The sequence below is a fragment of the Acipenser ruthenus genome, chromosome 48, assembly GCF_902713425.1.
Source record: "Acipenser ruthenus chromosome 48, fAciRut3.2 maternal haplotype, whole genome shotgun sequence".
NCBI lineage: Eukaryota > Metazoa > Chordata > Actinopteri > Acipenseriformes > Acipenseridae > Acipenser > Acipenser ruthenus.
In genome coordinates this window covers 1,790,749-1,814,895 of record NC_081236.1, presented here as the reverse complement: position 1 = coordinate 1,814,895, position 24,147 = coordinate 1,790,749, and the positions used below count along the sequence as shown (strand labels likewise).

Below are 24,147 nucleotides of genomic sequence, written 5' to 3'. Positions count from 1 at the left end.
TCTATCACTATAAACTATACCTACACTGCACTACAGAAACCCAGGTCTATCACTATGAACTATACCCACACTGCACTGCAGAAACCCAGGTCTATCACACACTATGATCTACCAGCATGGCAACATCAGAAACATTGCATTTTCAAACAGATTTTCTGTATTTTCTCCATATCACTAATGCCACCTCCGCTTGTTCTGACAACCCTGAAATACTCGACTATCAATGTAGTTCACCAGCTCCTGATCATATCACTTTGGTTAAATCCACACTCCAGTGAACGTCAAAAATATTTACCAGTCATATCACTTTGGGACATGCAACCAAAAGATTCAAAGTTTTGAGATGTTTTGACATGCAAAGTAGCATACAGATCTCTGCGATGTGTAGCTTATGTTTTAAAAATGTGCTCTACATGCACAGTGCAGTGACTGCGCTGAAAATCAAAAGGAATAATGAACACTGCTGTAATCAATGCAGTATCTAGAACTAGATTTTCAGCAGCAAAGCAAGCAGATTTGGTATCTCAACCCTGCTGGGTTTCAATGCTGATCGTGCAGTTGTTGGTAAACTCTGCAAATCGTTTCTACTCCCTCGACTATGACAGTGATATGAAAGAGTTTCTGGGATTTCATTTGTTGCCTGGTTAATATTTTGGAAAAACACGACCAAGGGAGTGCAAGACTCTGAAATGGGTTTCAAACGCTGGGTGACTGCTCGTCACTTCCCACACACGATGGCATCAATATGGGTTTGTTTTTAAAAATGGTACTGTGGGGCTCCTGAGTGGCGCATCCAGTAAAAGCGCTCCGCGTGGAGTGCAGATTGCGCCCTATAGCCTGGAGATCGCAGGTTCGAATCCAGGCTAGGTCATTGCCGACCGTGACCGGGAGCACAACTGGCAGAGCGCCGCCCGGGTAGGGAGGGCTCAGGTCGGCAGGGGAATCCACGGTTCACCGCACACCAGCGACCCCTGTGGCTGATAGGGTGCCTGCGGGTCTGCAGTGGAGCCATTCAGATCGGTGTTGTCCTCCGGCACTATAGGTCTGATGGATTCGCTGTGGATACGCAGTGCGAAAAAAGACGTCTTGGCAGGGACACGTTTCGGAGGACGCGTGTGTCAGCAGCTGTTTCCCAAGTCGCCAGCGGTGAACCGGGATTAATAATAACGCAATTGGTAATTCTAAATTGGGGTAAAAATCATTGGCAACGACTACATTTATAAAAAAAAAAGGTACTGTATGCAAATCCGGAATTTATAAATCAGAATATGAAATAACAAAAAGAACCGCTGATAGTCATCTTGTTACCTCTGCAACAAATGCATTCAAAAGTGTCCTTTTCTTCCTCCCCCCAAGACATCCAGCCACAGTACAGCATGTACCGCATTAACATTTCCATCTGACAAGTATCTCTGCAGATGATGAATATCTTGTGCTAAAGAAGGTCTTAACCACATTTCATTACAATTGGATAAGCGCGTCTCTAGATAAAGTCTGTGCTGAGGCGCTGTCACCTGAGTTGCTCTTCAGCTGTAGCTGCCTGCCATAGATATCTGTAATACAAGCTAGATCAGCCAATGTCTTATAGCCATAAGAGCCATCGCCAACTCGTCATCTGCCACTGTGGATCAAGCGTCTTTTTGTTTTAGTCTAGCAGTGTGGAGTAGTGGTTAGGGCTCTGGACTCTTGACCGGAGGGTCGTGGGTTCAATCCCAGGTGGGGGGACACTGCTACTGTACCCTTGAGCAAGGTACTTTACCTAGATTGCTCCAGTAAAAACCCAACTGTATAAATGGGGAATTGTATGTAAAAAATAATGTGATATCTTGTAACAATTGTAAGTCGCCCTGGATAAGGGTGTCTGCTAAGAAATTAATAATAATAATAATACACTGCTGTGCACTAGATGGCGCTGGTGCTTACTAATATAAAGACTGGCTGATCTAGCCTACATTACATATCTATGGCAGGGGGCAACAAGAACCACACAGAATGATTACACGAAAGGGTCAGTAACAAACTGCTGAAATGGAATTAGAAGCTCCTCATACTTTAATATTTCCAGGCGTATTTTTACTGCGTGCTTCTTCCAGTGTGGGGTCTTAATTAGCTGCGTGTGTGTGTGCAGCAGTGACCCGGAGTCTCCCCTCTCGACAAGACTCTGCTTGGCCTCTATTTTAAGATTTGAAAGGCAGGTCCCTGACTGAGTCAGCTCCACACTTAAGCTTTAAGGACATTAATAAATGAATACACGGTACAAACTAGCATTGAGGCCAGTCAAGAGACCAACACACTGGTCTTAACAGGGGCTAGCTTCACGGCTGAAGGGAATGAGAATTCCTGCTAACAAATGAACACCAGAGGATTTAGAAAGACATTTCGCCAACTGGTTAAGAATGTATTGGACATTTTAAACATTTTTTTTAGGGATTTTTAACATGTCTTATGTATACTGTTCTAATTCATTATTTTAGTCGGTTTTCAGGTTTCTTTTTTCTAAATCATGTTGCATCCTAGATTACAGATGAATAGATATTTGATATGTTTGGGAGTGCTGATGGTGGTCTTAATATTGAAGATGATTTTACATTGTGTCATTAACAGCACAGCAGGACTGTAAAACAGCGATCCTATTGAGAAGTGATCTCTATACTGAGTTAGTGTTAATTAAACATGATTTCCTGTACTAGACTGATCAACCCTTAGCTTACTATGGCATTTTTAGCACGGCACTATATTTTTCCCATGGTTATACTATGCATTTACCATAACTGACCATGATTTGCCATGTTCAGTAATATGCTTTACCATACCTGGATGGTCTTTATCATGGTTAGCTATGCTTTATCAATCAATCAATCAATCAATCAATCAATCAATCAATCAATCCATCTTTATTACTCTTTGATGTGGTTGTACTATAGGAAACGTTTATAAGAGAAGCTTTGGTCAATTGGAGTTCAGTGATGTGCCAGAGCAGAGATTGCATCTTTAAATACTGTATTCCTTCCAATTTAAGACTCCCGCTTCTTTGACAATGGCTGCCTGCATGTCATGGATGAGTCGAGATTGGGCAGTGACGTTTGTGTTCGTCTTTCCTCGGGCAGACAGTCCTGCTTGTGTACTCGGGTAGTCGCATCTTTTGTTGTCGATTTTTTTAATACACGACTCACTCTACTCAAATTTAAGACCCAGGCCATTTTTGAGAAAAAGAATCTGTTTAAAAAGTGCGTCTTAAATTCAAAGGAATACGGTAAATCACCATCCAGAAGATAGGTAACTTGTTATTTGTTCATTGTCATTGTAAATCCCTTTCAACAAATATCTTGTGAGCGAATAGATTAATGCAAGCCTTGCCAACAAAACAAATTAATTCATACAAACATTTTAGCATTGGAGCGATAACGAAGAGAGCTGCATTGTGAAATAAATCATGTTTACTTTGGAGTGCTCCTTTCCCCAGCATGCTGTTCTGACTTATAATATTTTCTGTCTTTTTTTTTTGTAACCTTAAAACAAATAACATTTTCACCAGGGTCCTGCGCGTCGATCCACACTGCTGCTGTCGGTCTGAGTGGAACCCAGTTATTCTGTCTTGTAATTATTTATATCTCAATGCATATGAGATCTGTCCAATTATTATTATTTGAACCCCTGTGTATAAGTCATTTAGAATCCTGTCCATATGTCGTTGTGGAATATTGGATGTGGAAATATTGTGTGTCAATCATATCTTTGACTACTTTTGCCAAATAAATGCAGGGAGAACTGTTTTTATGATTTGGAGTGGTACAAACACGGTTTAGCTGTTCCACAATGAAAAGGGATTGCTCCATCCAAGCACGTCTTCCACCAGGGATTAGAAAACAATTCAGTACTATCAGCCAATCAGCTTCCAGCTCTAGCTGGCTTCTATCAGACAGTAGAAGCCGCTGGGTCGTCACGGCATCAACTGTGAATCAAACAAAATCAATCCATGCAAGGGGCGGCTAAAAGCTCAGTTCACATCTATTGGGCAGCAACAAAGACACAATTGGTCCAAATGTGTTTTATTATCCACCAAAACCAGCCAATCGATACTTTGCACCCTACGAAAGCAACCAATCCTGTACCCGCAACTGCCGAGTCAGCCAATCACAGCCATGTCAGCTCGCCTGAAGCTCAGACAGCATCTTTCAACAACACCCGAACGAGACACGGACAGTTCAGTAATATTGCTGCACTCAGATATCTGCCGCTGTCCAGATAAACTATAAGCAGCTCTGACAAAAACTTATTTGTTTGATAAGATTTTGTATGTGTTCCTTTGCAAGACTGTTTTCCTATAACTTCTCTCAGTGGAAGAAGGGTCCCCGACGAATCATTACAAGTTCATGGTAAATCTACTGGTAAGACTGAGGGTAGTTAAGAGTTGTTTGAGTGCTATACTGTAGGGAAGTTATTTTGATCTCTTTATATTAAGCCAGCACCATCTAGTATTCCAGCAATGCAATCAGATGCACACCACTAGATGGCGCTAGATCTTACGTCTATAAAGACACTTGCACTGATGTACTCTATAACAGGCAACTAGAACTGAAGAGCCTGAAAATTTCTTTGAGTTATGAAAACATATTTGAGCACTATGAACCACTCAAGGATCATAAACATTATAAATAGTTACATTAAAAAAAGCAGTTTGGTCTTTTTTTGTGGTCAGTAGAACATGTGCTTTGAAGAAGTGAATCTCCGTTCAGGAGCAGAGGGACTGCGCCTTTAAGAGTGAGTGCTGAGGGGACAGAGGGCCTCTATGCAAGACAGGGAATGCTTTCACCAGCCCCCCCACTCCCTCGCTGCTCGAACGGGTGCAGCTGGCATTCTGCCCCCTGGCTTTCGATCAGGAAGGCCTCTTGCCCACGGAGCCCAGCTGGCCAGGCAGAGATGTGTGTGAGGGAGGCGGGGGCTGTCAGAGACTGGGAGGGTGGGCATCATGCTAGCATCAGAACCAGGCCTTTACCAGTCTACATTATGGATAAACAGTTCTCTATAAACATACAAAAAAGACCCTTAGCAAGTTTCATCACAACTAGAAACAGAAACTGCGTTTCTAGAGGTTCACTTGATATAGGCAAAGTGTGAAAGACATACGCTGGCTGCTTTATTAGGATCTGCCTACCCAATTGGCTTGGGCCTCGCTTACTGAACTGGGCAGAAAGGTAGCGATTGAAATTCAGCGTCAATCAAAGTGTTACACGCCAGTCACAAAAATGTAGGATCCAAATACCAAATGAGGGGGACAGAACTGGAAAAGGCCCACCAAGAGAAAGCGCTTGGTGTTGTAATAGACTCATCACTGTCAGCACCCAGGCAGTGTGGGAAGCAATCAGAAAGCAAACAGAATGCTCGGGTATACAGCCAAAAGTGTAGAGTACAAATCCAAGGTGGTGACAATGAGGCTGGATAATGAGCTGGTGAGACCGCACTTAAGAGTACTGGGTCCGATTCTGGTCACCACAGCACCAAAGGGTCATTGTGGTCCTGGAGAGAGTCCAGCGAAGAGCAACCAGACTAATCCCAGGAATTAAAGAACTGAGCTGTGAAGAGAGGCTGGAAGAACTGAATCTATTTAGCCTGAAACAACAAAGAATTAGAGGGACATGGCTGAAGTCTTTAAAATCTTAAAAGGAGCTGCTATAGTTAACCATTACTTTAAGCGCATAGACTCAGGACAGAGGGAAGGAGACACTTCTTCCAACAGAGAGTGGTTAGGGGACGGAATGGGTTACCTAGTCATGGTTTTGAGGCAGATCCTTTAAAACCCAACTTGACAAAGTTTTGAGATCAATCCACCAGCACAGAGGGAGGCTGTTCAGAGAGTTTAAGAGCCCTGTTTGTCTATTTCTGCTCCACCAGCACAGAGGGAGACTGTTCAGCGAGTATAAGAGCCTCCTTTTCTCTTTCTTATTCTCTGCTCCACCAGCACAGAGGGAGGCTGTTCAGAGAGTATAAGAGCTTTCCTTTCTCTTTATTTGCTCCATCAGCACAGAGGGAGGCTGTTCAGAGAGTATAAGAGCTTTCCTTTCTCTTTCTCTCCGCCCCCAGCACAGCTGTAAGGTTGTATATAAATTGTAATAATTATATGTGCCCCTTTAAATGGTAAACATTGATATTCTGTATGTGTGTAATGTTTAGGGTTCCAGCTAAGAATACTCATTAGCAAGACACTGCTTCCTCTGCTTTCTTCAGCTTTGATTATATACATTTGTACCCTGTTCAAAGAAATGTAAAGTCTGTAAGCGTTGAATTAAAGGTTTATTAAACTCTTAGCCCTGGAATGTATCACAGGTCATAAAAATGGCGTTGTGTGAAGGAGCAGGTAGAGAGCTGGTTATATGACACTCAGCTCGTAAAGTAGACAGTGGAGAGGCAAGGCGTTCTTGGTTGACTGCAAGGAGAGAGGAGATAGGAGACAGGAGAGAGGAGACCAGGGGGTTTTATTGGGTTCGGGTGTTAAGCAGGCGTGATTCTTGTCACGTACGCTGGATGCTTGTAAAACGTGGTTTTAACTCATCTTTACATACTGTGTACAGCATTGACTCTGAGCTCAGGCAACATCTCCGATGCCAGGAGAGCTCAGACGCCATCTCTGATGCCAGGAGAGCTCAGACGCCATCTCCGATGCCAGGAGAGCTCAGACTACATCTCTGATGCCACCAATCGGGAAACGCTCCTCTGCAATTCTGCTTAAGACCCCCCAGAGGAGCCTTCCTTCATTTTTGTATTCTGCTCTCTTTTGCTCTCCGCTGTTTCCACAATGAAGACTTTGTTAATTCTGACAATCTTTTGTCAGACTATTTGATTGTAAAGAAGACGACCCTTACACAGCGCAGAGGGACGCTGTTGATAAAAGGCATGGATTCTGGACACTAGCCTGCCTGTATGCAAAGACAAGCCATGTGAGAGCAGTATGGGATTTGCATGGCAGATCCCTAATAGCACAACTCTGGGCAGTAAATCTCTGGAATTAATTACTAGTAGCACTTTGAATCTGCGAATGGTGGCTTTCCTCTGGGCACATGTTGTATAAATCACTTCCAACCACAGATCCATCTGTGGATATACAGATGGGGAATTGACTTTAATAAAGATTATAAAGCAGGAATTGGAAAGCAAGCATGTGAAAATAGATGGAAGACGTGACTTATTAGAGACTATCCTGTTCTAACCATCTGAGTGCTGCCTCAGTATGCAGAGTCATCAGTATCATGTACTGTTAAAGGTATATCCTGATTTTCATACTGATTGAATAAGCAAGTCTGGAGATTTATACAGACAGAGAGACAGACAGATTATTTTCATAACAATTGTACAGCTATGGCCAGCAGTTTTGCCTCACCCTATAGAATTAACTCATTTTGCTTCATAAAGTCGAATGAAACCTGCTGAATAATGTTAAACATATTGAATTACACATCGCTTTGTAGTTTTCCATATGCTTAATGAAAACGGACACGAATTGATATCATTTTGTAGTTTCTTGATTACATGATGTTAAATAAAAGATTTAAATTATTTTCATTTTATATATATATATATATATATATATATATATATATATATATATATATACATACATATATATATATATATATATATATATATATATAGTTTTTTTTTAATGATGTCTCAATACTAAAATTCCATACCGCTTTGTAGTTTTCCATATATTCAGACAAAGAAAAACTGTCAAAAATGATTTATTTTTTAAATCTAACATAAAATACTACTGTACTACTATTATGGCTTCCGGTAGACTGTTGCGATATCATTTTGTAGTTTCTTTGATTACATGTTATATTAAATATATAAATTGTTTTTAAAAAAAAACAATTGTTTCAATCTTATAATTGTAGGTGATACAAAACCTTTAGCCATAGCTGTATCTGCAAAGCTCTAAAACACAGTCGGACAGACAGCCTCTATATACTTGGAGATTATGATTCAGTACATCACTTATGCTAAGCAAGGTCCTTAGCAAGTAACATCACTATTGGACAAGCTGCTCTCGAGATCCATGCTAAACTTTGAGATGACAGGGAGTGTGTTGCTGGGAGATTAATGGTTTCACTCTGGTGCACCACAGGCTTGTAAAAGCAAGCGTTCTACCAAGCTTAAAGAGAAACCCCTTCCTGTGCCATCGTTGCTGTTCCTAGGACTGACGTGTTTTCAATGGTCGGCTGCATCCCTTCAAGCAACCTAGTAGAATACGCACAACTCAAGATTTATCGCTGAATCTGCAAGAAGTAAATTAATACATTAACTGCACTAATAACTTAAACAAAAATACCATTAAAAAGTCGAAATCTCCTTTTATAAAGAAAATGAGGGCAATACATATTAGTTACTATTTATTGGAATCACGCGCTACCTTCAATGGGATCCTTAGTTTTAGACATTCTAAAAGAAACTTGATGAATTCCAACACAAGCAAGACTTCAGGAGACGTGCGACACTTAATAGAAATTCCTGTTGACAGCTGTTGGTGAATATTACTCATGCCAAACCCAAACTTACTCTGACAAAAAAAAAAAAAAGATGGAAAGGATTTGAAACGGAGAATAAATAGATTTTGTACATCAGGCCACAAACCTGGTGTGTAATTGCTGGATAGCTTTGAGGCACGGTGACTGAACTGCTAACTCCCTCCCTCCCTCCCTCCCTCCCTCCCTCACCCCCTAACAGAAAGGGTGCTCCCTCCAGCCCAGGGCAGGTTTGAGGCATGGAGACTGAACTGCTCCCTCACTCCCTCACCCCCTAACAGAAAGGGTGCTCCCTCCAGTCCAGGGCAGGCTTGAGGCATGGAGACTGAACTGCTCCCTCCTTCACCCCCTTAAGAGAACGAAAGGGTGCTCCTTACAGCCCAGGGCAGGCTTAATGCATGGAGACTGAACTGCTCCCTCCCTCACCCCACCCTAAGAGAAAGGATGCTCCCTCCAGCACAGGGCAGGCTTGAGGCACGGAGACTGAACTGCTCCCTCCCTCCCTCACCCCCCTAAGAGAAAGGATGCTCCCTCCAGCACAGGGCAGGCTTGAGGCACGGAGACTGAACTGCTCCCTCCCTCACCCCCCTAAGAGAAAGGGTGTTCCCTCCACTCCAGGGCAGGCTTGAGACATGGAGACTGAACTGCTCCCTCCCTCGCCCCCTAAAAGAAAGGGTGTTCCCTCCACTCCAGGGCAGGCTTGAGACATGGAGACTGAACTGCTCCCTAAATAACTTTCATTGATACTAGAAAGTAAAAGGTTAAATTTACAAGAATAAGTTTTACTGTGGGAGTCATGAAATATACATGATTACATAAGAAATTTAACAATGAAAGGGTTATGAGATAGGCTTGCGCCATAAATCCACGTGTCATGTGTTATTGAAGGCAGGGATGGCAGACGACCAAAACCTATAGAAATGATTGCATTTCCCCGGCTATATGATTATAAATCATTTTCTCAGAACACATAAAAGCGCACCGCCTGCACACCTGGCTCAGCAGCTGTAGCAAACTGCCAAGAGAAAATACAATAAAATGCCACTTACTCTTTAAAAATGCAGCACTTTAAAATGGAAATGTGAAACGACACAGTCCCACAGTCGTGTTGGAACATCTGAGGCTATTTTGAGCAGAAGATCGACCTCATATTTCAAACTGAAACTGCGTCCGTGCATTGTTGTTAAATGTATCTTTTGCTCTCTGGTTTCAATGCGCCTGTTTGATATGCTCCTAGCACAGCCGATTGCTCTAGGATCTGGATGAGATGAGATTAGCAGGTTGTTGACTCTGGTGGATATAGACCTCAACCCAGGCTGAAATCAGGAGAGCGTTGCTATGGCTACTGCAGGAAACTTGTGTGAGCCACTCCAGAGCGGTGATTGAAGGGCAATGCTTTCAGCCCGAATCAACTTTATTCACAGAAATCACAAACACATTCAAAATGTAAGCACTGGAGATCGTTCCCAAGATTTCATTTTCCATATAACACATTTTGAACAAAATGATTGGAAAGGTCTGTGTTTAACTAGGCTGATCCCAGGACTTAATGACAGGAGCTGTGAGGACAGGTTAAAATAATGAAATCTCTTCAGCCGAGAAGAAGGGAAAGAGAGGATTGATTGAAGTCTTTAAAATCAGAAATGGTCTCTATAAAGTTAACTCAGGACATAACTTGAGAAGGCATAAATGGAAGCCGACTAAAAGTAAGTTCAGATCAGAAGATAGGAAGCAATTTTTTACACAGAGTTATAAATGCATGGAATAGCCTAGCAGGTGAAGTAATAGGATCTAAAACACTGGGAACATAAAAGAGACGAGATTCTGTGCTTTTGAATGCGTTCCCCCCAGTAGAGGAGAATGGTGCGCTAACAAGGGATGAGCCTTGATGGGCCGATTGGCCTTTTCTCCTTCCCAAACTTGTATTCTGTTCTGTACTGTATAAGGGATCTTTAAAGCATTGTATCATTTTCTCCAGAAATCTTTTAAATGTCATTCAATGCACAGGTCTTACATGTCAAAGCATGTCACTCAAGGGAAAATGACCTAGGAAGTGCATGGCTATCTCTTTCTTTAACCATGTGTGGTGTGTGATGCTTGCTAAAGTGGATTTGAAAACCTTGGTGTGCATTTCTTGAAATGGGGACCGGAGGTCAGGTCAACGAGAACCAGGAAACTCACCCCCTTGCATCAGTGACACATTTTATTGAAGCAAGTGTTAAAAATGACATCACCTTAATTAATGTAATTCTCACGTGAAGGTCTACAGCTGTGGTCAAAAGTTTTACATCACTTAAAGTTTTAGGATTGAAATACAAAAAAACAGCTATATGAACATAATTTAGATATTTTATTTAACATCATGTTATCAAAGAAAATGTCTACCGGAAGCCATATTATTAGTAGAGTAGTATTTCATGTGAGATTTTGAAATGTCACATTTTTTAAGTCAGTTTTTCATTAAGTATATGGGGAAAACTACAAAGCGGTGTGTAATTCAATATGTTAACGTAACATTGTTCAGCAGGTCTCATTTATTTCGAGGCGTTCACATTGCATGCTGAAGTCACACTCCTGTGAAGCATGACCCCAGCGGTCTGTTTGTTTGTAGAGAATGGCAAGGATAATCAGATCATTCTCTTCCAGATCAATGCCAAGCCATGCTTCAGTGGACAGGCTGCTTAACATCACAAAATATTAATAAACATATCCCTGGTCTCCCGATGTTGGCATTGGCAAGTCTGCCAGCGCTTTCTCGCCAGCGCAACACGAGAGATTATATAAACCAGCATGTTGAATACATGTGTTGACCACTGGGAGTGGATATCCCAGGAGACATACCTGCATCACACCTCAGAGAGAGGAATTATTGTACCTCTGTTTTAACTGCCCAGTTTAAAACACCCAATTATCTGGTTTGGTCTTTATTTCTTTGGGTTTTTTTACCATTGCTTTCCACTGTAAATGTTTACAAACCCAGTTTACAAATTTTTCAAAGCTGTTTTTTAATCTGGCAGCTTCAATATGTGCTCAAACAATTTCGCTATGAAATCTGTTGAAGACTCAGCTATAAAAATCCCTTCTGTAAATTGAGCTGTGCTGTGGTTCTGCATATGGAGGCGCCGGTAACTAGGGTACACTTAAACTGTCATGCTTGTGTCATGGAAATTGCCACACATAATCTCTGCCCCCCTTTGAAGGAGTACTAAAGACTTTAAATGCATTCTCTTCCCTCTGTGAGAAACATTATTAATGCCCCCTTTGAAAGAAGTGCTGACCAAGGCGTTAAAATCAATTTCCTTCTTGGTTGCCCTAGCAACAATATCACCAGTCCTTCTTTAACCCGGATTCCTCTTTATTTGCAATAGCAACAGTATCCCTGGCCCCCTTGAAATGATAAGGCTGATTGCTTTATTTCTTTTTTTTTGTCATATTGGATTTGCAGATATTTTAAATATGATCATTTATATAAGAACATAAGATCATAAGTTTACAAACGAGAGGATGCCATTCGGCCCATCTTGGTCATTTGGTTGCTAGTAGCTTATTGATCCCAGAACCTCATCAAGCAGCTTCTTGAAGGATCCCAGGTTGTCAGCTTCAACAACATTACTGGGGGTTCCAGACCCTCACAATTCTCTGTGTAAAAAAGTGCCTCCTATTTTCTGTTTCTGAATGCCCCTTTATCTAATCTCCATTTGTGACCCCTGGTCCTTGTTTCTTTTTTCAGGTTGAAAAAGTCCCCTAGGTCGACATTGTCAATACCTTTTAGGACACTGAATGCTTGAATCAGATCGCTGCGCAGTCTTCTTTGTTCAAGACTGAATAGATTCAATTCTTTGAGCCTGTCTGCATACGACATGCCTTTTAAAGCCGGGATAATTCTGGTCGCTCTTCTTTGCACTCTTTCTAGAGCAGCAATATCCTTTTTGTAATGATATGAAACATTCCTCCTGCCTCCTGCTACCTGACCACTTTCTTTGCTCCCAGTCCCCTACTCTAACCGCTAGGCTACATCACCCTCCCCATGACTGTTCTGTAATTTCATCAACAGGAGACTAAACCAACTGGATGTGATGAATCACAGAGCAGGTGTTTCACAGCGGTATCACACATAATAATCACGTTAACTTGTCACTTTGGTAATGAAAAGCATTTCTCACATTTCTACACTTCATCCCAGACAAAATGCTGAAAAAAGTAGGTTTCACGAAAGAGCAACTGTGAGATTGCTGGCTTGTTTCAATCCTAAACCTGCATTCCAAGAGGAGTCCACAGTCATCCCATCAAGAAAAACCAACATCTCCATTAGGGGTGAGCCTTGATACAGCCCTTCTGCCTTTCTAGTATTCCAACTCATCCTGTCTGAAATGTAATTGGAGGCCATGTTCATTTCTAAACGACTGCACAGGAAACAGACTGGTGGCTATGACCTGCTTCCATCCTCTTAATCCTTTCCCGTGATGCGGATTGCTCTGTGTATCTGGCAGTGACATGCTTGTCCCTGAATGATGTTTCAGTGTTTTCGCGACTTTCGTTTTTAGCAGCTCTTTGGCGCTGAATGGCAGATAATTGATTTGCTTGTAAACTGCGTTCGCCTGGGGTGCTGTTACATAGCAAAGCCACTCATGTATCTGCAGGTCTGACTGTGAACACACTTGAGAAGGTATTGATGCCACGGTCAGACTAGCAGCTGTTTCACCAGTTACAAAAAGGGGGAGCTAGATAGCTCTAACCTCTAATTCACTAGCCTCTCATTCCTGCCTTTCACCTCTGAAGGCCTGGGTGACAATCTGGGGGGCCAGGTGGCACAAACAAGGCAATCCACCAGCTTAAGGGTGCAGTGCTTTACCTGTGTGCTGGACTGAGCTGCCCCCTTCATGTTGTGATGTTGAAGGGAGTTGGGCGCTGATGGAATTAGCGCTGGCCAATGAAAAGTGGGAGTCAGAAGCTGCTAGCCAATCAGCAGCCTCCGACATTCCCTTTAAGAAATCGATAGCCCTGTGGTCTTGATGAACAAAACCATTTGCCATAGCACTATTTGTTTAGAAATATTGAACCATTTTGGCATATGTGACTGCAGTGTTTCATTGTATTGATGAGCATTAATTGTGTTATACTTCCAGCCTTTGCAATAAAGATCTTATTTAAGATTTACTGTATATGGAAACTGCGACGTGGCTTCATTAACTTTAATAATGATTTTTATGAAATGTGTTTTCTTTGAATACATCAGCCTACACCTTGTACTTCATCATTTCAGAGTGTTTTATATTTTGATATACACTTATTATGTTGCTGTTGTGTGTGTTTCAAACCCGACACACAAAGATAAGATGCATTTCAAAATATGAAATGGTCTGGAATAAGTAAATAAACACAGCTAGCAAATACGGGCTTTATATTATTTAAGATAACAGTTTTTATTTTTTAGAAACCTTTAATATTTTAGATCAGCAGTTAGGTTTCACTAAATTTTGAGTTTAATTAAATGAAACACCAACTGAGTCAACCAATACACATGCGAAATAATGTTTACTAAGGGTAGCAGTGTGGAGTAGTGGTTAGGGCTCTGGACTCTTGACCGGAGGGTCGTTGGTTCAATCCAAGGTGGGGGACACTGCTGTTGTACTCTTGAGCAAGGTACTTTACCTAGATTGTCCAGTAAAAAACCAACTGTATAAATGGGGAATTATATGTAAAAATAATATGTACAAAACTAATGTAATTGTATGTAAAAATAATGTGATATCTTGTTACAATTGTAAGTCACCCTGGATAAAGGTGTCTGCTAAAAAATAAATAATAATGATTTCACATTCAGAGTGTGTTCAGTAACCCTCTGAAAAAGCCCAAATAATCTTTAAAACAAATCACGAGACCAAACATGCAGCGCGAATGCACAGACATGATGAAAACATTTAATCCCATCGAAATATTATGGCTAATGTTGTTTTAAAGACGGAAAGCGCATCACGAATTATTAAAACACTGGCTTCATCGGAATACTGCACAATTGTTCATTTTTCAAAGCATCGTTACAGAAGTATAATATCCCAAAAAGGAATATCGATAAAATGCTGTATAGTTTGTTACTGTAACTACGCGGTTCCATTTCTCTCAGATTGAACCGCAAAACAAATACACATTTCAATTTCTGCAAGCCTGATCTCAAGCCTGATATTAATAGCCAAACTCCTTCTCACACAGAAAGGCATTAGCAATAACGATCCATCCAATGAAAGATTAAAGGAATGAGTCAGCCCCCTTCAATATCCATACGTGCCACACCCACACTGAACCAATCTGAAACTGTGGGGACAGGCTTGCAGGAGCTGATTCAATTAGATCTAAATATTAGAGAATTCAGAAAGGGTCACTGTGGTATGCAAATCTCCCCTGGTAGTTGGTTTTGCAAGGGGAGGGTACATAATAGAGACTGTCTCCAGACGCCTTTATCCAAGGCGACTTACAGAGACTAAGGGGTGTGAACTATGCATCAGCTGCAGAGTCACTTACAATTACGTCTCACCCGAAAGATGGAGCACAAGGAGGTTAAGTGACTTGCTCAGGGTCACACAATGAGTCAGTGGCTGAGGTAGGATTTCAACCGGGGACCTCCTGGTTACAAGCCCATTTCTTTAACCACTGGACCACACATGTTGTTGAGATGATTAGAATCTAGGGGTGAGGGAACTAGTGGATGTAGGTCACAGTGATTTTTCACGATACTGACGACTGCGGAAATTAAGACACTTCCTCACTCCCCCCCCCCTTACTTAATGAATGTATTGATCTGGTCCCCTGTAACAAGGCCTCCTAGGTAACATCGCCCATATTCAGTAAGGCTTCACAGTGTTAATAACTGTACAGGCTTAAAAGCATTGCCTTTTTATTTCATTAGCCTCTATTGATATATGTAACAGTGTTTTTAATGTGAAAAACTGCATGCTTACAAAAGGCAAACCATATACAGTGAAAAATCTACAACGTCGGTCAAGGTACAAACAAAAGGGGGCAGCCTGCTTACTGATGGGACAGAGTTTCTTGAATTAAATGAACACCATTGGACTCCTATTACTTACAGTTCATAGTTAAAACAGTGTACTTGCACGGATTACTGCTTTGTTTATTATTATAATATTATTATTTATTAGCAGACACCCTTATCCAGGGCAACTTACAATTGTTACAAGATATCACATTATTTTTACATACAATTACCCATTTATATAGTTGGGTTTTTACTGGAGCAATCTAGGTAAAGTACCTTGCTCAAGGGTATAACAGCAGTGCCCCCACCTGGGATTGAACCCACAACCCTCCGGTCAAGAGTCCAGAGCCCTAACCACTACTCCACACTGCTGCCCTATATCTGGATGTTATTGTGCATATGGAGTCTTGCCTCTTTATATCTGAAAAAAAAAAAAACGCTGATGCAATTGTGATGAAACGTGGTATTATTATTTCACTAACAGGGATATATGGTGTCTCTCTGTCTGTACATGCGTCCGTCTGTCTGTCACACTTGCATTTAAACAAGGATCTTCAGAACACAAGAGATATTCCACACACTGTCAATCACACATTTTAATATACTTCACCGTGAAACCTCATTTTGCTTACCCGATGACTAGGTTTTAAATACCTCTAGTTCAATTGTCATTAAACTGTTCATGGCTATTTCTATTCAATACTATTCTATATGGACATGTTTGTTGTCTTACTGAAAGCTCTCATTTTAAATTCCCTGTTTGCTGGCAAGAAATCTTCACTAATTTCACGGTTATTAAAAATCTGTAAATATTGAAATATATCAAATTTGCATAATCACTCCGTTCAGTTTATGTACAGTTTACAGTTGCAAATATTTGTTGCTTTGAATATGTGCAAACATTAAGCTGACGCAGATACAGCTATGGCCATAAATGTTGCATCCCCCTCTAGAATTAACAAATGGAATGAAACCTGCTGAATAATGTTACCTGTTGAATTACACACCGCTTTGTAGTTTTTGCCCTTCATTATAAAGAACCTGGTCCCTGGAACCCAAACAAAAAATTAAATAAGATAATATAAACACACACACTGTCAACATCCGGGTCTGTACGCACGGGACGCCCCCTCCGCGGTGAAGTCGACTCTTAATAAAAAGCGCGCGATGTGTAACTGTGCCTCTGAAACAAAAACACTTATGTTGCAACAAAGCTGGAAACTAAATTGGTCGTTTGAAAAAATCAGCAACGCAGGCATGTCTCTCTGTCGTGAATATGGGTTGTCAAAAAGCACTCTGTTTTTTGGCTTGTTCAGCAACCATGCGGCAAAGCAAAATTGATTAAAGAAAAAAACGAGGATCTGATGAACTTTTCATGTCGGGTTGATTTGGAATACAAAATCACAGTTTGGGATTCTTGCGTGTTGGATTAAGACTTGGTGCACTTTGAAAACGATTCGTGTCAGATTGATTATGAATAAAAGTTCAGCTCGGGAGTTTTGTTTTTAGTAGTGCCATTTATAAAGCAAAGGCAGAATACTGCATACATCTCATTAACTTACTCCAGCAGTTTATCGTTCAGTTTGATTGTCCTTTCGCTATAACGAACCCCTCGATACAACGAACAAAAGGCTTGGACCCCAACGGGTTTGTAGTAGCGAGGGTGTACTGTACTTAACGAAAAACTGACAAACATTTAAAAATGTGACATTTCTGAACCTAACATGAAATACTGTACTACTGTTATGGCTTCCGGTAGACTTTAGTGAGATCATTTTGTAGTTTCTTTGATTACATGATGTCAACTAAAATATTACAATTATGTTCATAAAGTTTATTTTATTTTATTAATGTCTCAATACTAAAATTCTAGGTGATGCAAGACTTTTGGCCAGAACTGTATTTCTTGTTTCACGGCATCGCTTCTCTATTGTGATTTAAAATGCCACCAGCGACGCAAATAGCCTTAATCAGCAGGTTTTTTTTTTTTTTTTTTAATACAGACTCTTTAAGATAATAAATAAGACTGCGCATGACTCCTGTAGTTAATAACCACGCTGAATAATTCTAAGACAATCAAAAAATTATCACATTATGTTAACAACCACACAAAAAAAACTAATTTTAATTTCTGCCACTTTACAGTGCTCTACAGTGAATATATCTGCTGTCTGTCGGCCCCTTGAGGACAAAGGCCAGACCTGCAGGTATCCCATTTGACTTACTGTGCACCTTGGCCAGTAGGGGCCGCTGTAGCGCATGAAGAGAAACAGTCACTTCCTAAGCCAGCGCCAGAGCCTGGAAACGTTTCCTACAGTCAGGACCCTGTGACAGTACGACCCCTTATAAACAGTAATTTTCGGAGTGTGTAATATTTTGTAAACTGTCCTGACTTTTATATTCTGGGCTATGGTGTCACGGAACCTCTCGACAGAAAGTTGTTCTTGTAATTACCTAAAGGAGGCTGTGTGGTCCAGTGGTTAAAGAACAGAGATTGAAACCAGAAGGTCCCCGGTTCAAATCCCACCTCAGCCACTGACTCATAGTGTGACCCTGAGCAAGTCACTTAACCTCCTTGTGCTCCTTCTTTCGGGTGAGACGTAATTGTAAGTGACTCTGCAGCTGATGCATAGTTCACACACCCTAGTCTTTGTAAGTCGCCTTGGATAAAGGCATCTACTAAATAAACAAATGATTGGACAGTAAAAGGCTTAGGGTTACGGTTCTGAATTCTGGGTGATTCAATTAACCAGTAACTATCATGCTATTGTGACGTCAGGGCGTGACAGTACAACACGTGTTGGTTTTGTGAATGTCACACACACTCTACAGAACTACAGACATTCTCACAGATTTAGAAATACGTGATTTCAACGTTAGTCTCGCTTTTTTTAGACGCTTAACTGAGGCTTGTTGGCTCCACTGAGGCTATTATGTGTTGAACAAGGTGGAATTTGCATATGATTTGTACAGATGGGTGCCGATAATACAAGACTCGAGTTAAATAGTAAGGCAACACATTAACAACAGAACCAAGACAGCGTGACCTCAGAAACATTCAAACCAAATCAAACAAAAACAGAGATAGCATAAACCCGCACATACCAAAACTGTTTTCAAGCACTCACCGAAATCAAAAGGTGTGTCAGCTATGAGCCTAATAATAATAATAATAATAATAATAATAATAATAATAATAATAACAATAACAATAATAATAATAATAATAATAATAATAATAATAATAATAATAATAATAATAATTTGAGCACTGCTTCTCACTATACTAATACAATTCTACATATTCTATACCTAGGCCGTGTTCGTGTATTAAATGTATTATTTAATAATTGCTTTTGAGGTGCGTGACGCTCAGACCCCTCTCCGAATCGTTTGGAGCGGATAGATGGTTACACGACAGCCGCTTGCCTTGCTGAGTTCAAAAGATGAAAAGCCTTGTAAACACGTCATTTCTTTTCCTATTTATAGATGACAAAATACGGTTCATATTAACCGCAAGGCTTCGTGAGTGTGTAGCTGTACTCTGTTTCTTCGCATGATTTCAAACTGAATTAAAAAAAAAAAAAACACTTCTTTAAGTCAAAGGAAAAATGGACTCGGGTTCAGGCTCGTGTGGAGCGGGGGGCGGGGGGATTGGAAAGAGACATGACAATAATAATAATAATAATAATAATAATAATAATAATAATAATAATAATAATTCGTAGCATAAGTTATTGCATTCGATTAAAATTAATAGACACGGTAGATGGGCCGCATTATTTTCCACAACACATTTGTAAAGAACACGATTTGGCACACGGCTTTTAATCGACTTGAATTACTTAACATGCTAATTTTAAAATGGGGAGGAGTTTGTTAAATCGAGGATGAAATCTAATCTATTCCAATTCGACCCCTTAGGCTGAATCTAATAATAATACTAATACTAATAATAATAATAATAATAATAATAATAATATAGTCATGTAGCGATTTCTATATAACAGTCCAAGCGACAGCTGGCGCAAACCACAGGTCATCTACTGTAAGTAGTATCCTAGTGATATTTAGGGATGAACGCATAATTCAAACACCCCAAAATTTATTTACAACACAGTTTACAATGTGTGTGAGAGAGAAGAGAGAGAGAGAGAGAGAGTGTCTGTGTGTGTGTGTGAGAGAGAGAGAGTGTGTGTTAGTGTCTGTGTGCGTGTGTGTCAGTGTATGTGCGCATGTCAGTGTGTGTGTGTGTCAGTGTGTGTGTGTGTGTCAGTGTGTGTGTATGTCAGTGTGTGTGTGTGTGTCAGTGTGTGTGTATGTCAGTGTGTGTGTGTGTGTATGTCAGTGTGTGTGTGTGTGTATGTCAGTGTGTGTGTGTGTATGTCAGTGTGTGTCAGTGTGTGTGTGTGTGTGTGTGTGTCAGTGTATGTCAGTGTGTGTGTGTGTGTGTGTGTGTGTCAGTGTGTGTGTGTGAGTGTGTGTGTGTCAGTGTGTGTGTGTGTGTCAGTGTATGTCAGTGTGTGTCAGTGTGTGTGTGTGTGTGTGTCAGTGTATGTCAGTGTGTGTGTGTGTGTGTGTGTGTGTGTGTCAGTGTGTGTGTGTGTGAGTGTGTGTGTCAGTGTGTGTGTGTGTGTATGTCAGTGTGTGTCAGTGTGTGTCAGTGTGTGTGTGTGTGTCAGTGTGTGTGTGTGTCAGTGTGTGTCAGTGTGTGTCAGTGTGTGTGTGTGTGTGTGTGTGTGTTTATGTGGATGCAATATCTCGTACCGGCAGTTATGTAACGACACACACACGACTTTTTCAGCGGATAAACATTTCTTTCCTGTAAACACACTCAAAACGTTTACCCTAAAATAAAACCATACATGAAATTGTTTTCCAATCATTTTCAACTGAAACAAAAATGCAGTCCCTAGAAATGGCGAGCAGGTTACCTACCTCGGCTCGGCTCTGGGCTCTGGAGCGGCGGATAGAATCCTCTTTGCAATATCTGCCTCCCTGCTCTTGAATTTGGAATTACAGACTCGTTCGGCTTCTGTTCAGCGCCGACAAGATTCTCTCAATGCATCAACGCATTTTTATTCTATAAAAAAAAAAAAAAACGGAAAAGGAAAATAGCTTCGGATCCCCTGTGAAACTCACACTCCTCTGCTTTCTCCCAGATCACTAGAGACGTGCATTTTTTTTAAATAATAAAATATATACAAACGGTAAAAAATAACCAAAATGTGTTTTTTTATATCATTTCCGAGCGCCTCATCTACATTGCAAACGCATTCCACAACATCTGTCGGTCTTCTCAATATTAAACAAACGAAAAAATAGCCATCTTTGCAGAAATCTTTGTATATATATTGAGGTGCATGATGTATATATATATTTAAAAAATAAATCCACGACTCCTTGCTCTCCGTCCTCCTCGTCCGCCCGTGTCCCTTTCTTTGATTCGCAAATTAGGAAAAAATACTCAATCACAAAATCACAATGCTCTCTCTGGTAGCCTGTTATTAATGTTATTCATAAACACTGCTTTGCCATATATCCCCGGAGCTGGCGATGTCTGCAAAGAGGATGCTGTTATTTCTGTGTGTTCTTTAATGTTCTCAATCCCGAGTTTGGAGCGATCTGTCGGCAGTGTGTGTTTGTTAAATTCACCCCCCCTTCCTTTTCTCCCTGAATCCCAATTTTCACGTTTCCATCCACAGAAGCAGCGAGTCCCTCGGCTGATTCAGACATGAAGTGAGTCAGGGTCCATGAAGAAATCTCAGAAACCTGCATCAAGGTGACGTCAGAGCATCTTAAAGCGGTACTACCCCTTTCTCCGTGCGTGTGCGTGCGTGCGTGTGTGTGTGAACACGTGAACGGTCAGTCCGTCCATCCGTCGGTCTCACTTATATTCTTGCATGTACCTGGATAAGCGCGTATCTAATTGTCGTGAAACATTATAAGCTTAATGCACTGAGAACACCCTATTATTGCACGCTTACATTGTTGCTCTAAGCTGCAGCATTGCTTATCAAACCTGATGAAGCATTTCATTACTAAGTCTTATTTATTATATTCTGTAATTATGTTAATACGTCATGCTCATCAGCGTTTTCATCACACTGACCTCTCTGATGATGAATTTGCAGCGTGCTGGCGGGTGGGTGTTTTACGAATTTTACGAATCGGGCAGCAGTGTGGAGTAGTGGTTAGGGCTCTTGACTGGAGGGTCGTGGGTTCAATCCCATCTGGGGGACACTGCTGCTGTACCCTTGAGCAAGGTACTTTACCTAGATTGCTCCAGTAAAAAAACCAACTGTATAAATGGGTAATTGTATGTAAAAACAATGTGATATTTTGTAACAATTGTAAGCCGCCCTGGATAAGGGTGTCTGCTAAGATATAAATAATAATCATTCCTGTCCCGTTCATTATAGAGATCTCAAATGTGCAGTTCTGAAAGAAACACATATTATACCAAACCGGTATTTGCATTCTAAAACATGTTATCGGGTGTTACTTTAGCTTAAAGAAAGTTCTCACTTTCCATGTTTTAGTCTCTGGACATCTGTTACACTTGCACTTCCTAGGTCATTTCACCTCAGCAGTGTCTCCTGGGTCAAAGCAGGTTATTGGCAAAAAGCATGTCTGTCAATAGGGGGAGCCGCAGCTGGTTGGCTTATGACAGGAATGAAGGTGTTGCAGGTGTGGGGTCAGTTTTGCTCTCCAGCTAACCAAGGACGTGCAAGACTACCTGAAAGAAAGATTTCGTTTTAAAATGAAAATACATGTTATAGCATTTCTGTTTCCAGATACTGTACTGGCCAATGAGATTTGTTGTATTGACCAATCAGAGAAGAGATTGCATTGCCAAAGCAAGGCTGCAAAGCATGTCAGTCATTAGGGGAAGCAGCTGATTGGTTATTGACAGGCAGTAAGGCTTGACATGACCTGGGGAAATCTCATTTGGTTTGCTATCTCTTCAAAGCTTCACATAAAGACTGGAGGTGCACAGCAGGGAGATTAATGGGATTATTTCCTTTGCTGTGAACCCGTTAATCAAGGTGTTTAGGCAATCTGTCAAATTATGAGCTTCACACTGTAGCATTTAGCCCAAAGCATGAACTTATTAGTCATCTGGTCAAATGCCTGGTTTTACAGAATAACCTAAAGGGAGATTCCACAGCAGCTACAGCTGTGTGCACATTTATCAGAACACCTCAAGATGTGTCATTAATATCCTTTACATACCCGCCTGCATGAAAACCTCTGGGTGGGAGAATCTCAGTTTCCTCTCAGTAATCAGTAGAAACAACAGGCACTCGTGTGTGAAAACGTGAGACCGCTTTCTGCTTTAATTAGGCATCTGAAACAACTTTTAAAAAGTCTCCTGCATTTTACGATTTGTGGCTCTGTGTTCCTTTTCTCTTACTGTTTTAAATTAATTGCATGTGTGGCTTATTAAAGTCATCAGTTAAATTAGACAATCACTCATTTGCCTATCTTGATAATTTTCCCGGATTTCCAGTTGCAGTGGTTTGATTTCATGCGCCCTCCTGAAGCAATGGGGGGCTCTGATAGATGTGCACACGGCTGTACAAGGTGAATCGAAATAAGAAGAGACATCGGTGAAAACGATTTTGCTATTTCAGTCCTGTATCAGGTTGCTCTTTAAGTGCAGTGGAAGATTAGAGAGAGAGAATCGCAATGGAACATTTCTCTTCAAGCTTAAAATATCTTTTTTTCTTAAGAGCTAATGGGATTCTTCTATTGGGTTATACAAAAATAGCAAGACTCCATCTTTCCAGTGTGGAATATTCCCCTACAATACAACTCCCCCGAGGCCAGAACTTGAAACAGCAGACATGCAGGTCAGCTAATGAACAGATTGCAAAACGGGGCAAAATATTTCCCTAGAGCTATAGCTGAGACTCCATTCTAATCTCTATTACCCTGAGAGCCAGCAGAACCACCAGCTGAGCACAGACAGACAGACAGACAGACAGACAGACAGACAGGCAGACAGACAGACAGACAGACAGACAGACTGACATGCAGACAAACATGCAGACAAACATGCAGACAGACAGACAGGCAGACAGACATGCAGACAGACATGAAGACAGACATGCAGACAGGGAGACAGACAGTCAGACAGACAGAGATGCAGACAAACATGCAGACAGACAGACAGACAGACAGACAGAGAGACAGACAGACATGCACACATACAGACAGACAGACAGAGAGACAGAGAGACAGACAGACATGCACACAGACAGACAGACAGACAGACAGACAGACTGACATGCAGACAAACATGCAGACAAACATGCAGACAGACAGACATGCAGACAGACATGCAGACAGACATGCAGACAGACAGACAGACAGACAGGCATGCAGACAGACATACAGACAGTCAGACAGACATGCAGGCAGACAGACAGACAGAAAGACAGACAGACAGACAGACAGACATGCACACAGACGGACAGACAGACAGACAGACAGACAGACATGCAGACAGACATACAGACAGAAGGACAGACAGACAGACAGACATGCAGACAGACAGACAGACATGCAGACAGACATACAGACAGAAGGACAGACAGACATGCACACAGACAGACAAACAGACAGACA

At 41.2% G+C, this 24,147-nt stretch overlaps 1 protein-coding gene across 2 annotated transcripts in view; it reads right to left on the bottom strand.

Moving 5' to 3' along the window:
- The window catches only part of LOC117404602 (neuroligin-2), a 113,015-nt gene extending 91,660 nt beyond the window's left edge, over positions 1-21,355 (bottom strand). Inside the window, exon 1 of one of the 2 annotated variants that reach the window (XM_059014421.1) lies at positions 20,452-21,355. The gene's annotated coding sequence lies outside the window, so the exon portion shown is untranslated. The remainder of the gene's footprint in view (positions 1-20,451) is intronic. The other variant, XM_059014420.1, reaches the window with a different exon arrangement.
- Between the last annotated feature and the right edge of the window lie 2,792 nt (positions 21,356-24,147).